Here is a 14,803-nt window from a genome sequence, read left to right on the forward strand (position 1 = left end):
TGGAAGAAGCACAAGCTGGATCAAGATTACTGGGAGAAATATCAATAACCTCAGATACGCAGATGACACCACCCTTATGGCAGAAAGTGAAGAACTAAAGAGCCTCTTGAGGAAAGTGAAAGAGGAAAATGAAAATGTTGACTTAAAGCTCAACATTCAGAAAACTAAGATCATGGCATCCAGTCCCATCACTTCATGGCAAATAGGTGGGGAAACAGTGGCTGACTTTATTTTGGGGGGCTCAAAAATGACTGCAGATGGTGACAGCAGAAATGAAATTAAGACTCTTACTCCTTGGAAAGAAAGTTATGGCCAACCTGGACAGCATATTAAAAAGCAGAGACATTACTTTGTCAACAAAGGTCCATCTATTCAAAGCTATGGTTTTTCCAGTAGTCATGTGTGGATGTGAGAGTTGGACTATAAAGCAAGCTGAGCACCGAAGAATTGATGCTTTTGAGCTGTGGTGTTGGAGAAGACTCTTGAGAGTCCCCTGGACTGCGAGGAGATCCAACCAATCCATCCCAAAGGAGATCAGTCCTGAGTGTTCATTGGAAGGACTGATGCTGAGGCTGAAGCTCCAATACTCTGGTCACCTGATGAGAAGGGCTGGCTCATTTAAAAAGGCCCTGATGCTGGGGAAGATTGAAGGCAGGAGGAGAAGGGGACGACAGAAGATGAGACGGTTGGATGGCATCCCCGACTCAGTGGACATGAGTTTGAGTAAACTCTGGGAGTTGGTGAAGGACAGGGATGCCTGGTGTGCTGCAGTCCATGAGGTCGCAGGGATTCGGACACAATTGATGGACTGAACTGAACTGATACAAAAAAAAATTTTGCGACCCAGATAACCACAGTGTTTTGATCACTCACCTAGAACCAGACATCCTGGAGTGTGAAGTCAAGTGGTCCTTCAGAAGGATCACTATGAACAAAGCTAGTGGAGGTGATAGAATTCCAGTTGAGCAATTCAAATTGTAAAAGACGATGCATTAAAGTGCTGCACTCAATATGCTAGCAAGTTTGGAAAGCTCAGCAGTGGCCACAGGACTGGAAAAGGTCCGTTTTCATTCCAATCCCAAAGAAAGGCAATGCCAAAGAATGCTCAAACTACCACACAATTGCTCTCATGTCACATGCTAGCAAAGTAACGCACAAACTTGTCCAAGCCAAGCTTCAACAGTACGTGAACTGAGAACTTCCAGATGTTCAAGCTGGATTTAGAAATGGCAGAGGAACCAGAGATCGAAAAGCCAACATCAGTTGGATCATAGAAAAAGGAAGAGAGTTCTAGAAAAACATCTATTTCTGCTTTTTTGACTTATATTCCAAAGCCTTTGTGTGGACCACAACAAAGTGTGGAAAGTTCTTCAAGAAATGGAAATACCAGATCATCTTACCTGCTTCATGAGAAATCTATAGTCAGGTCAAGAAGCAACTGTTATTTGGACATGGAACAGCAGACTGGTTCCAAATTGGGAAAGGAGTACATCAAGGCTGTATGTTGTCATCCTGCTTATTTAACTTATATGCAGAGTACATCATGAGAAATGCTGGGCTGGAGAAAGCACAGCTGGAATCAAGGTTGCAAGGAGAAATACCAATAACCTCAGATAAGCAGATAACACCACCCTTATGGCAGAAAGTGAAGAGGAACTAAAGAGCTTCTTGATGAGGTTTTGAAAGAAAAGAGTGAAAAGTCTTGCTTAAAACTCAACATTCAAAAAACTAAGATCATGGCATCTGGTCCCATCACTTCATGACAAATAGATGGGGAAACAGTGGAAACAGCTACAGACTATTTTCTTGGGCTCCAAAATCACTGCAGATGGTAACTGCAGCTATGAAATTAAAAGACGCTTGCTCATTGGAAGAAAAGTTACGCCAACCTAGACAGGATATTAAAAAGCACATACCTTACTTTGCTGACAAAGGTCTGTGTAGCCAAAGCTATTCAGAATTCGTGTGTGGATGTGAGAGTAGTACCATAAAGAAAGCTTAGTGCCAAAGAATTGATGCTTTTGAACTGTGGTGTTGGAGAAGACTCTTGAGAGTCCCTTGGACTGCAAGGACATCAAATCAGTCAATTGTAACGGAAATCAGTCCTGAATTTTCATTGGGAGGACTGAGGCTGAAGCTGAAACTTCAATATTTTGGCCACCTAATCGAAGAGCTGACTCACTGGAAAAGACCCTGATGCTGGGAAAGATTGAAGGCAGGAGGAGAAGGGGATGACAGAGGATGAGATTGTTGGATAGCATCTCTGACCAATGGTTATGAGCTTGAGCAAATTTTGGAAGTTGTTGATGGACAGGGAAGCCTGGTGCTGCAGTCCATGGGGTTGAAAAGAGTTGGAGATGACTGAGAGACTAAACCAAACTGATAGAATTTTATCAAGTGATGGTTTTCAGGTGAATTTTATTCAAAGATTTCTAACAGAGTCACTTTGACTTCTGTAGTAGCACTTTTTGTGAGGTGAAACTGACATACTTTTGTCTCATGAAATTCATTTATCATTGATACATTTTTTGAACTTGTCTATTTAAGGGGAGAAAGGCTTGCATAAAGTCTCTATTACATGTTGATTTTTAACTACTTGATTTTTTCTATTGTTACTGAGGTAATAGGAATTTCTATCTATTTTCAGTCCAATGTTGGTAAACTCTGTTATCCTTACAAATTATGACTTTGTAAATCTAGATTTTTAAATTTGTTAAATTATATTAGGATTGTGCCTTTTTTTAATTGCTAGGTTGTAAGTGACCAAAACCTAACCGAAATATATGAGTATCTACAATGTCCAGGCTTTACCTACTGCTGAATCCATGGATTCCACAAGAATTGGTCCTTTTCTTCATCTCCATTCTGTTCTTCTCATTTTTAGTTATCTGTTCAGTCACAATCTCTCCTCATTCTCTGAGTCGTCAGATATTTATTGAGAACTTACTGGATCATGGAAAAAGCAAGAGAGTTCCAGAAAAACATCTCTTTCTGCTTTATTGACTATGCCAAAGCCTTTGATTGTGTGGATCACAATAAACTGTGGAAAATTCTGAAAGAGATGGGAATACCAGACCACCTAACCTGCCTCTTGAGAAATCTGTATGCAGGTCAGGAAGCAACAGTTAGAACTGGACATGGAACAACAGACTGGTTCCAAATAGCAAAAGGAGTATGTCAAGGCTGTGTACTGTCACCCTGCTTATTTAACTTATATGCAGAGTACATCATGAGAAACGCTGGGCTGGAAGAAACACAAGCTGGAATCAAGATTGCCGGGAGAAATATCAATAACCTCAGATATGAAGTTGACGTCACTCTTACGGCAGAAAGTGAAGAGGAACTAAAAAGCCTCTTGATGAAAGTGAAAGAGGAGCATGAAAAAGTTGGCTTAAAGCTCAACATTCAGAAAACAAAGATCATGGCATCTGGTCCCATCACTTCATGGGAAATAGATGGGGAAACAGTGGAAACAGTGTCAGATTTTATTTTTGGCGGGCTCGAAAATCGCTGCAGATGGTGACTGCAGCCATGAAATTAAAAGATGCATACTCCTTGGAAGAAAAGTTATGGGCAACCTAGATAGCATATTCAAAAGCAGAGACATTACTTTGCCGACTAAGGTCCATCTAGTCAAGGCTATGGTTTTTCCTGTGGTCATGTATGGATGTGAGAGTTGGACTGTGAAGAAGGCAGAGCACTGAAGAATTGAGGCTTTCAAACTGTGGTGTTAGAGAAGCCTCTTGAGAGTCCCTTGGACTGCAAGGAGATCCAACCAGTCCATTCTGAAGGAGATCAGCCCTGGGATTTCTTTGGAAGGAATGACACTAAAGATGAAACTCTAGTACTTTGGCCACCTCATGCAAAGAGTCCACTCACTGGAAAAGACTGATGCTGGGAGGGATTGGGGGCAGGAGGAGAAGGGGACGACAGAGGATGAGATGGCTAGATGGCATCATGGACTCGATGGACGTGAGTCTGAGTGAACTGCGGGAGATGGTGATGGACAGGGAGGCCTGGCGTGCTGCGATTCATGGGGTCGCAAAGAGTCGGACACGACTGAGCAACTGAACTGAACTGAACTGTGATATTGAATTTTTTGCCTTGGAAACAAACAGAGATCATTCTGTCGCTTTTGAGATTGCATCCAAGTACTGCATTTTGGACTCTTTTGTTGACCATGATGGCTACTCCATTTCTTCTAAGGGATTCCTGCCTGTAGTCATAGATATAATGGTCATCTGAGTTAAATTCACCCATTCCAGTCCATTTTAGTTCACTGATTCCTGGAATGTCAACTCTTGCCATCTCCTGTTTGACCACTTCCAATTTGCCTTGATTCACGGACCTGACATTCCAGCTTCCTATGCAATATTACTCTTTAAAGAATCGGACCTTGCTTCTATCACCAGTCATATCCACAACTGGGTATTGTTTTTGCTTTGGCTCCATCCCTTCATTCTTTCTGGAGTTAATTTCTCCACTGATCTCCAGTAGCATATTGGGCACCTGCTGACCTGGGGAGTTCCTCTTTCAGTATCCTATCATTTTGCCTTTTCATACTGTTCATGGGGTTCTCAAGGCAAGAGTACTGAAGTGGTTTGCCATTCCCTTCTCCAGTGGACCACATTCTGTCAGACCTCTCCACCATGACCTACACATCTTGGGTGGCCCCACGGGCATGGCTTAGTTTCATTGAGTTAGACAAGGCTGTGGTCCTAGTGTGATTAGATTGACTAGTTTTCTGTGAGTATGGTTTCAGTGTGTCTGCCCTCTGATGCCCTCTTGCAACACCTACCGTCTTACTTGGGTTTCTCTTACCTTGGACTTGGAGTATCTCTTCACGGCTGCTCCAGCAAAACGCAGGCTGACTGAGGCATGTGCTAAATGGAATGGTGGTGGTGGGTGGAGGGAGGAGGAGAGAAGGATCTGGCAACACAGAAGGCTTTCTGTTATCCATATTCATTCTTGGAAAGAAGGGAGTAGTTTGAACCACTAAGAAAGAAATAGATTTGGTAGAAAATCTGAACATGTAATTCCACTAAATACGTATTCAAAAGAGCCTAATGCAAAAGCGACCGAGATACTTTGTATTTGGTAAATTTGTTTCTCCCATCCCCCAAATCAGTGGCATGAGGGTTTAAGATGATTTTAGGCCATTATATAAAAAATTCTGTAGGGATTTTTTTCAGTGTCTGTACTGTAGGCTGAATTTCCAATTCCAGTTATGCTAATTTCCAATTCCAGCTGAATTCTACTAGACATCTCTAAAGAAGTACACATAATATTCAGTATTTAGTTTTCATCTACACCAAAAACATGCAGATAGCTGATTTAAAGTTCAAGGGAAAAAATACTGGTATAAATCCTAGACAATTGTTAGCAATATCATCTATTTGCAATTGCACCCAGGAATGTATATTTCAAATCAAAAGGTTTTGTTACCGTTTTAATTTTTTCCACTGTCTCTGACTAACCAGTCCTTAAAACTTACTTATTTTGGCTCTTTTTCCCTAGCTGAACTTTACGAGTCTGGCCTCCATCCTGTAACTCTGGCTTTGTTTCCTCATTTGTGAACACACCCTGCTCTCTCCAGAGGAAATATGCAAGCGCAGTGGCTGAATTAGTGTCAAGTGTGAGCATTTTCCAGCCTGAATTCAGTTCGCCGTCTGAATTGAGTCTCTAAGCAGTATAATACACGGAAAGGTGACCGCCTCCGACCCAGCAGTGTTTCACTCCTTTCTCCAGTCCCTGACTTACGCATTCTGCTTCATCGAATGCGAGTCACTTAGTGCCTACGCTCTGAGGTGCTGTTTTATGCTCTTGAAATACTATAGAAAACAAAACATACATGGACTCTAGTGGAGCTGTTGTAAAACTCATCCTTTCATACTCTGTTAGTGGCCATTTTCTCTTGCTCTTGTTTAGGGCAAACACACATTAGACCGTTTCCACCCCCTCAGACGTCTCAAAACCAGTGGCTACGGACTTGTTTTGAATGCGCATGTGCGTGCCTGCGTCCGCTGCGCGCGTGCCTGCCGACAGCAGATCTCTAGTACCTCCTGAACGTGTGCAGCGCCCGCGTGAGAGGAAGTAGGACATGAGGAAGCGCGTGGTGGTGGTTTAGCTGCCATTCCTTTCTGAGAGAATTTGGTTATGACTTAGAAAAGCAAGACACGCGAAAGAAAAATAACTTCAACAACAACAACAACACTTCCTCCTCAGAAGGCACCACCTGTAGGTTCTCTGAAGGGAGGCAACGGGTTGGTGCCGGATGACGACCTCGGGGGAGTAGAAGCAAGGCGTCAGCCCGGCCGCGCCCGGGTGGCGGGGCTCCGGGTGCGAGGGCCGGGCGCCAGGGCTTGTGGTGCCCGCTCCAGTGGACGCGCGCCGGCGTGAGGGCGGAGGCGGGGCGGAGGCGCGGCGAAGGGCGCGGCACGGCCGGGATTGGAGCCAGCGAGGAGACGCACGCACGCTGGCGCGTGCGCTTCCGCCGGGCCGCCCCTGTGCCCTCTCCTCAGTGCTGCTTACACAGTCCCGGGCGGGGTTCGACAGAGTGTTGGGGACACCAGCGCAAGCGAGACACGGGCCCAAACCCAGAGCTCCGCCGAGGTGAGCCGCGCAGGCCGAGCGCCTCTGCCTCTGTGGAGCCGGGAGAGGCTGCGTTGAGAGGACTGCTGTCCGGAGCTCTAAAGGCAGGTGGCTGGCCAGGGCCTTGGTGGGTAGAGAGAGGCAAGAATTCAGCAACCTGGGGCAGAGAAGAAGGCAGGGGAAAGTCAGGGGTGACTGAATGCATGCGGTGTTACTCCGGGCAGTGTGGAGGCCACTGGCCCTTGGGTGTAAACGAAGTGAAGTTTTTTGTGATGTTTTACGTGTTTAACTTAAAATGAGATAAAATCAGATAAAAAATTAACTTGATTCTGCATGTTGGTTTGTTTGCATTTCAGTATTCTGTATATTTAGGGGTTTTGTTTTGTTTTTTGTTTTTTTTTTTACTCTTTTTTACTTTTCATTTAGTTTTTCAAATAAAATTTATATATATACACACATATTTGCACATATACATATGTATAGACAGCTTGTCACCCATCCGTCCAACGTGCATACATACCATTATGTGCATATATCCTATGTGACTGGCCAGAATTGCATTTCATTCTGGAAGCGACCCCTGTAGCTGCAATTGTACTTTCTGCCCAAGCACTGGACCTTCCTCCTAACCTCCAAACTTGACTGATGACACTCACTTGAGGAATGAAAGTCTCTAGCATTGGCTCTTTGAGAGGAAGTGATACTCTCCAGGTCCCGTCTTCTCCTACACTTGGCTAACAAGAGCTGAGATGTAGCAGACCCGTGGAAATGGCCGTGACTCACCTGGCACTGGGCCGAGCCTGGAGCTCTTTCAGGAAGTGGTGGGAAGGGCAACTAACACAAAGATCCTCACCTAAATAAGTGGTGTAGTGTGTGCCTCAAATTTCCCAGGAAGCTTGAGGAATATTGGCGTGGAGAGTTTCACTCTCTTTCAGTGATAAGGAGAAACAACTCGCTTGATTCCTCATGAATTAAATGGCAAAAAAGACATGGTATCATATTAACTTATCTCTTTGCCCTTTACTAGAGCCCACAAGGAAATTACCATTACCTTTCCTGCTGAGAAATGAGTCTCTCAACAAATATACCATAACTAGTCATTGGAAAAGACCCTGATGCTGGGAAAATTTGATGGCAAAGGGAGAAGGGGGCAACAGAGGATGAGATGGTTGGATGACATCACTGACTGAATGGACTTCAGTTTGAGCAAACTCAGGGAGCTAGTGAAGGACAGGGAAGCCCAGCGTGCTGCACTTCATGAGATTGCAAAGAGCTGGACACGACTTAGCCACTGAACAACAAACTAATTTTAAAGTAATTGAAACTAATTAGTTTCAATAACTAACTTGAAACTAATTTTATCTTTAAAAAAATACTGAGCCTTGAAAGATTATTCTTTTTTGAAACAAAAGGTTTTTTGGTTTTTTTTCTTACAGTTTTTATGTAGCAAGACCACTGAACAAGTAACATTGCCCAGAGACACTTAGGGTAAATTTAGATCTTATGGGAAAGTGTCTCTCATTGTTCTCCCTTGTCTTCAGTGTTTCCTCCTCCTCTTCTCACATGCCAGTCCTGTTCTCATGGCTCTGCCTCTGTTTGTGTTATTGCCTTCAGCTGAACTTCCAAATTTGGTATAAAGTCTATTTCAGTGTTGTGCACACAACAAGTGTACAGTAAATACCTAATTCCATGCTTTTCAAAGAGTGAGAGAGTTGCCTGGGGATTCCTGAAATCTTTTCAGAGGATCAGCAAAATATTATGAAAAACTATTTTCATAATAAGACTCAGAAGTTAATTGACTTTTTCATCTCAGCATTTCAAATACAGGAAATATTAATAGATATGATCTACATAACCAAATCCTGGGGTGGGGCTTAATAATTTTTCAGAGTAAAGAAGTCCTGAGACCAAAAATGATGAAAATTACTGCCCTAATTAATTGGCTAAAGAAATACATAATCTCACCAAGAGGTGCTAGCATATCCTATGCAGTAAGCTATGCTTATATCTGAAAATGCCTTAAAACCTGATTTTCCAAGATACGGAATATAAGTCAGTACTACTCATAGATTTTTGGAGAGGGCCAGTGGGGCCAGGGTGGCACTAACATTTTGAGGGCCTGTTCAGTGTCAGATTTAGTTGGAATCAGTTGTCTGTTGAGTTCAGTGAGGACTAGATGGCAGACTTTAGGCTAAGATGAAGAAGTGATAAATCAAGAATGCTTAAACTGTTAAGATAATGAAATGTATCAGTCCAGGTGTTTATAATCAGTTTCAGCTATTTTCAATAGAAAAAAAAAATCTTTGCAAATCTTATGTGGCCTGTGTGGTTAAGAAGATGTCCAGATCACCCCAAGTCACTTGCATGGCCAGCCCTGGGTGTTGGGTATGTCTCTGGCACCACTGAAGACTGTGGATCTTGGCCACTACTCTTACTGAAATGGCTTCTGTACAGTACCTCCTCCACAACTTACAATTCATATTGTAGGCACATACTGTGCAGGCACATCCAGTTGGAACAGTCTAAAGCTCATGCCTGTACCCAAGTCACAAGAGAAGCTGAGAGAGTGAGGTTTTGGATTCTGTTTTGGGAATGCAGAGACTTTTAAGTGGGAAATCTTCCAAACATAGAGTTTTCAGTCAATGATTGGAGTGAAAAGTAGGAATGATATTCCATAGTTCTTCCCTTGGCTGTCCAACACACACCCTTATTCCTAGCAACAATAATAAGATGCTGTCTGTCATGCAGATAAAAACACACTCATCCTTTCCCCTAAATAGAGAAATAGTTATCTATCAGTTAAAAATGACTTTAGGATTAAGCAACAGAAAATCCCAATTAACCATGATTTGGACCAAATGGGGACTTTTCTCATACATCAAAATGTGTAGAGAAGGCAACTTTTCCCACATTGGTTCAATTATTCAGTGATGCTGTAAAGGACATAATTTTTTCCCCAATGTCAAGCTCTCAACATTTACTAGAATGAATATACAGAAAAGTAGAAGGATATAGTAGAACTGAGGGCTTCCCTGGTGGCTCAGGCCCTAAAGAATCCACCTGCAGTGCGGGCAACCTGGGTTTGACCCCTGGGTTGGGAAGATGCCCTGGAGGAGGGCATGGCAACCCACTCCAGTATTCTTGCCTGGAGAATCCTGTAGACAGAGAAGCCTGGCAACTACAGTCCATGAGGTTGCACAGTCAGATACAACTGAGCAACTAAGCACAGCACACAGTAGAAGTGAAAGGCACTTTGAACCAATTCAACATAAAATTAAGATTTATACAATTTTTACAGAACAGTAGGATACAAATTCTATTCTAAGTTCCCATAGACTATAAACCAGGAGACACTGGAGTATAGGCAGGGACATAAAACAAGGTGCAAAAATTCATGATCTAAAAGTATTGAAATCATATGGTGTCTATTTTCTTATCACTATGGAATTGAAAGGTGGTTGTTGAATCACGACTCCGGGATTCTTGGCCCTGAAGGAGAAGAATTCAATCCGGGGCCAGAGACGAGGCTTGATCGCTCAGAGCTTTTGTGTAATAAAGTTTTATTAAAGTATAAAGGAGATAGAGAAAGCTTCTGACATAGGCATCAGAAGGGAGCAGAAAGAGTGCCCCCATGCTAGTCTTCAGCTGGATGTTATATAGTCACTAGCAGTTTGTTCATGAAAGAAAGGAATGTCTTAAAACTCAGAATGGCACCAGGCCCCTCAGCCATAAGATGCATTGTGGGATAATCTTGGCACCAAATGGTTCATCCTGGGCCATAAAATAATTAACTTGAATCTTGAAGAAGGGCAGATCACCATACAATAGTTTCATTTACATAAATTAGAGGAACAATATCTGAGTATAACATACTGGTTTGTCAAGTAGGTTCTGAGCCAAAAGGCAGACAGACTTGAAGACAGAGTTTGGGGTAAATGCATAGTACATTAGCATAGCTTAAGATAAACATTTCCAGAAGAAAAAGGCATCGGTTAACTTCAGGTGAAACCAGGTGTCATTTTGGCAACACAGAATTCTAAGAGAAACCTCCTTTTAAGTTTGTATAGAGAAGGAAAAAAATATTGCTAGTTTGTTTCCTCCTGCCGCTTAAGAGAGATAAAAATGTCTGACACTTGCAGGCCGTTTGGAGACTTCTGGCCTTCCTGCCTGTTACGTACCCTCTCAGAACTATGTTAGAAATCAATATCAAAAGACATACTTTCAAGTGCAGAGTGACATTTACCAAGAGAAATATTTGACTAAGCCATTGAAAGCCTCAATAAAGCTAGAAGACAGGAAAAAAAAAAAAAAACCCCACTGAGGGTAATTGCAGAGAAGAAAGTATTTAAATCAGAAATTAATATTAAACATACTTTAAAAACCCCAAGGAAATAGGGATTTCCGCCCCCCTCCCCCACCCTAACCCTGGGCTTTCCCTGTTTCATTTTAAAGTTCCTCATGTCTTCATTTTGTGGTTTAAAGGTGGCTGCCAACAACTGTAGACATTGAAGAACCTAAGCTTCTCCATTTTGTTAAAAGAAAAACTCCATTTTGTAAGGTTCCGGGAAAAGAGCCTTTGGAAATCCCCTGACCTCACCCCACCACCCACGAGCCAATCAGACCCCAGACCAAAATCTCCTGACTTAACGCTCAGGAACTTGTGGTCTACCTAGACAATAGGGACCAATCAAGAACCAACACACAACCCCTCAAAAGAAAGTGACCAATCAGACGTCCCCCTACCTAGAAATCTTTTTTTTCCATGTATACTCCCTATGTAAGCTATGTAATCCAAAGCCCGGGGCTCTTCCCTATAGCTGCTGCGTTGGTAACGGTGGGAGCCCGAGCTCGAACTTGGTAATAAAAAACTCTCTTGCTTTTGCATCGGATATCGGCTCCCTGGTGGTCGTTGGGAGATTTCGAGACTTGGGCATAACAGACATCAGACATTACCAAGCGTGAAAAAAGGAAGATAAGCAAAATTATTTATCCTTTTGAGGTTTTGTTTTTTTAGCAGGAAAGACCCCAGTCACACCACTCAAAACAGATTCTCCCTAAGTATCATTAGATAGAACTGGCTCACACGACTACCACTTGGCCCATCACTGATAAAGAGAAATGATTAACTTAGACTAAACATGATTTGGGCTTCCTCGGTGGCTCAGTGGTAAAAAAATCTGCCTGCAGTGCAGGAGCCATGGGTTAGATCCCTGAATCAGGAAGATACTCTGGAGGAGGGCACGACAACCCACTCCGGTATTCTTGCCTGAAGAATCTCAGGACCAGAGGAGCCTAGGAGGTAAAATCTCAAAGGATTGGACATGACTGAAGTGGCTTAGCATGCATGCAGCACCCACACATGGTTCATCCCCAAGGACTGGGAAAGAGAGCAGTGAGCACTATGTGAATGTGAAATTGGGACCCTGTCAGAATGGGAAGAAATGTCCGGCATTGCTGTTATATTGGCAGTAGATACCGTCTTTGGTTCATAATACCAAAAACAAACAAAAACTACATCGTTTTCTACTGGAGATTGTTTTTGTTGAGTTGTAGGATATTCAGAGACGCAGAATACACCACACTTATGGCAGAAAGCGAAGAGGAACCAAAGAGCCTCCTGATGAAGGTGAAAGGAGGATGAAAAAAATTGGCTTAAAGCTCAACTCTCAGAAAATGAAGGTCATGGCATCCAGTCATCACTTCATGGCAAATGGATGGGGAAACAGTGGAAACAGTGGCAGACTTTATTTTCTTGGGCTCCCAAATCACTGTAGACAGTGACTAAAGCCATGAAATTAAAAGACACTTGCTCCTTGGAAGAAAAGCTATGACCAATCTAGACAGCATATTAAAAAGCAGAGACATTGCTTTGCTGACAAAAGTCTGTCTAGTCAAAGCTATGGGTTTTCCAGCTGTCATGTATGGATGTGAGAGCTGGACAGTAAAAAAGGCTGAGCGCTGAAGAGTTGATGCCTTCAAACTGTGGTGTTGGAGAAGACTCTTGAGAGTCCCTTGGACAGCAAGGAGATCAAATCAGTCAATCCTAAAGGAAATCAATCCTGAGTATTCAAGGCAAGAACTAATGTGGAAGCTGAAGCCCCAATACTTTTGCCACTGGATGTGAAGAGCTGACTTGTTGGAAAAGACCCTGATGCTGGGAAAGACTGAAGACAGGAAGAGAAGGGGACGACAGAGGGTGAGATGGTTGGGTGGTGTCATCGTGTCTGTGGGCATGAGACTCCAGGAAACGGTGAAGGACAGGGAAGCCTTGTTTTCTGCAGCCCTTGGGGTCACAAAGAGTTGGACGTGACTGCGTGAACATCAACAGTGGGTTAAATACGATTTAAATGAAAGACATTTGGTGTATAATTTAACAGTGGTCAAATATTTCAATATGAAATAAAAGTGAATGGATGTTAAGAGATGAAAATGGTCCAAATAAGTCCCACTTATTCTCCCTTGTGAGCCTGACTCACCATTTCTGAGTAGCTATGAGTGATGAACACAATATTTCTAGAATTGGCAGCAGTATGGCTCTTAGAAAACAGTCTAGAAGGGAAGATTCAAAGCCAAAGGTGACACTTGTGCCAAGACCTGACCATGTTCTCTTATATAAATTTGCATTTTAGTAGCAATTCCAGACTTCCTTCAGATTAAGGTCTGGTGTGAGGTGATGTCATTATTCTGTTTCCCCATCCCCCTCATGTCCTCACTCTGCTAGGTCATTATGAGTAGAGCAGCTGCTCACATGATTATTTTTTACAGAGGTTTAATTGATATGGGCTTCCCAGGTGGCTCAGTGGTAAAGAATCCACCTAGAAAACAGGAGATGCGGGTTCAATCCCTGGGTCAGAAAGATCCTCTGGAGAAGGAAATGGCAACCCACTCCAGCATTCTTGCCTGGGAAATCCCATGGACAGAGGAGCGTAGAGGGTTACAGTCCATGGGGTTACTAAAGAGTCAGACATGACTAAGTTACTCAACAACAGCAACAATAATTGATATAAAAATTGTATGTAATGTATATACTTTGATGAGTTTGGTGCACACTCAGAGAGCCATGATGGCATCACCACACCTTGGCTGGATCAGAGTGCCCTCTGCTGATGCCTGGAGTCCCTTGATCGATCAGCACTAACTAAGGCAGGTCTAGTCCAGTGTGTGGGGGCGAAGCGCTGATGAGTCAGTCTTCTCAGCAACTCATCTGTAAGCAGCAACACCGTGTGAAAATTAAGGATTGAAACGACATTTCAGTCAAGGTATGGGAAATAGAACTGGTCCTATCTCATCTAAAAATGTTAGGTAACAATATTAGAAAGAAGGTGCTAGGGAAGATTTTAGAACATTTTCCAGGGATTTATATTGAATTCCAAACCATCTCAATAGCAACTGCTTGACAATATTCTGTATTCAGAAAAAAAGAATGTTTACTTTTAAAAATAAAGACATTTCTATTAGTATGAATTTTACTTTCCATTAAGAAGTGACAAAAAGGGAAATGACATGTTTTAAGGGGAGAAAATATGCCATGTTACTTTCCAAGAACAACTGATGCTACATTTTTAAGTCAATTCTGAAGAAAACAAATGTAAATAACATAGAGTATAGAGTATTCCATGTTTCATTAAACTTATCATAGCAACTTAAAAATTTATCTCTTCCTTCTCCTCCCTTCAAAAACCAGAAAACTACCTGCTTAAAAATTCACATCATTTGGCATTTTTCAGTGGCCAGAAAATAGTTGTCTGTGGAAAGCTGGATTGCCAGCTGTAGTTAGTACTCCACTCATAGGGTTTCTGGCTGGCCTGAGAATTAAATTGACATAAAACCAGTTAACAGAAGAAAAGCATACAGATTTATTCCATGGAACTTTTATGTGTCATGGGAATCCTCATAAGAAAATGAAAACCCAAAGAAGTGGCAAAACCTAAATGCTTTTATGTTAGGTAGAACAAAGAGAGGCAATTGTGGGAGAGTAGCTAAATATATGGGGAGGCCATGAAATTAAAAGACGCTTACTCCTTGGAAGAAAAGTTATGACCAACCTAGACAGCATATTCAAAAGCAGAGACATTGCTTTGCTGACTAAGGTCCATCTAGTCAAGGCTATGGTTTTTCCTGTGGTCATGTATGGATGTGAGAGTTGGACTGTGAAGAAGGCAGAGCGCCGAAGAATTGATGCTTTTGAACTGTGGTGTTGGAGAAGACTCTT

The 14,803-nt window shown here is 42.5% G+C and overlaps 1 long non-coding RNA gene across 3 annotated transcripts in view; it reads left to right on the forward strand.

Moving 5' to 3' along the window:
- The first annotated feature begins 6,397 nt into the window (after positions 1-6,397).
- LOC138441558 (uncharacterized) overlaps positions 6,398-14,803 on the forward strand; it is a 47,704-nt gene continuing 39,298 nt past the window's right edge. For 2 of the 3 annotated variants that reach the window (XR_011257415.1, XR_011257416.1), the window contains exon 1: positions 6,514-6,695. This is a non-coding gene — a long non-coding RNA (uncharacterized lncRNA). Of the gene's footprint in view, positions 6,696-14,803 lie in introns of all 3 variants that reach the window. The other variant, XR_011257414.1, reaches the window with a different exon arrangement.

This window comes from Ovis canadensis, chromosome 5, assembly GCF_042477335.2.
Source record: "Ovis canadensis isolate MfBH-ARS-UI-01 breed Bighorn chromosome 5, ARS-UI_OviCan_v2, whole genome shotgun sequence".
NCBI lineage: Eukaryota > Metazoa > Chordata > Mammalia > Artiodactyla > Bovidae > Ovis > Ovis canadensis.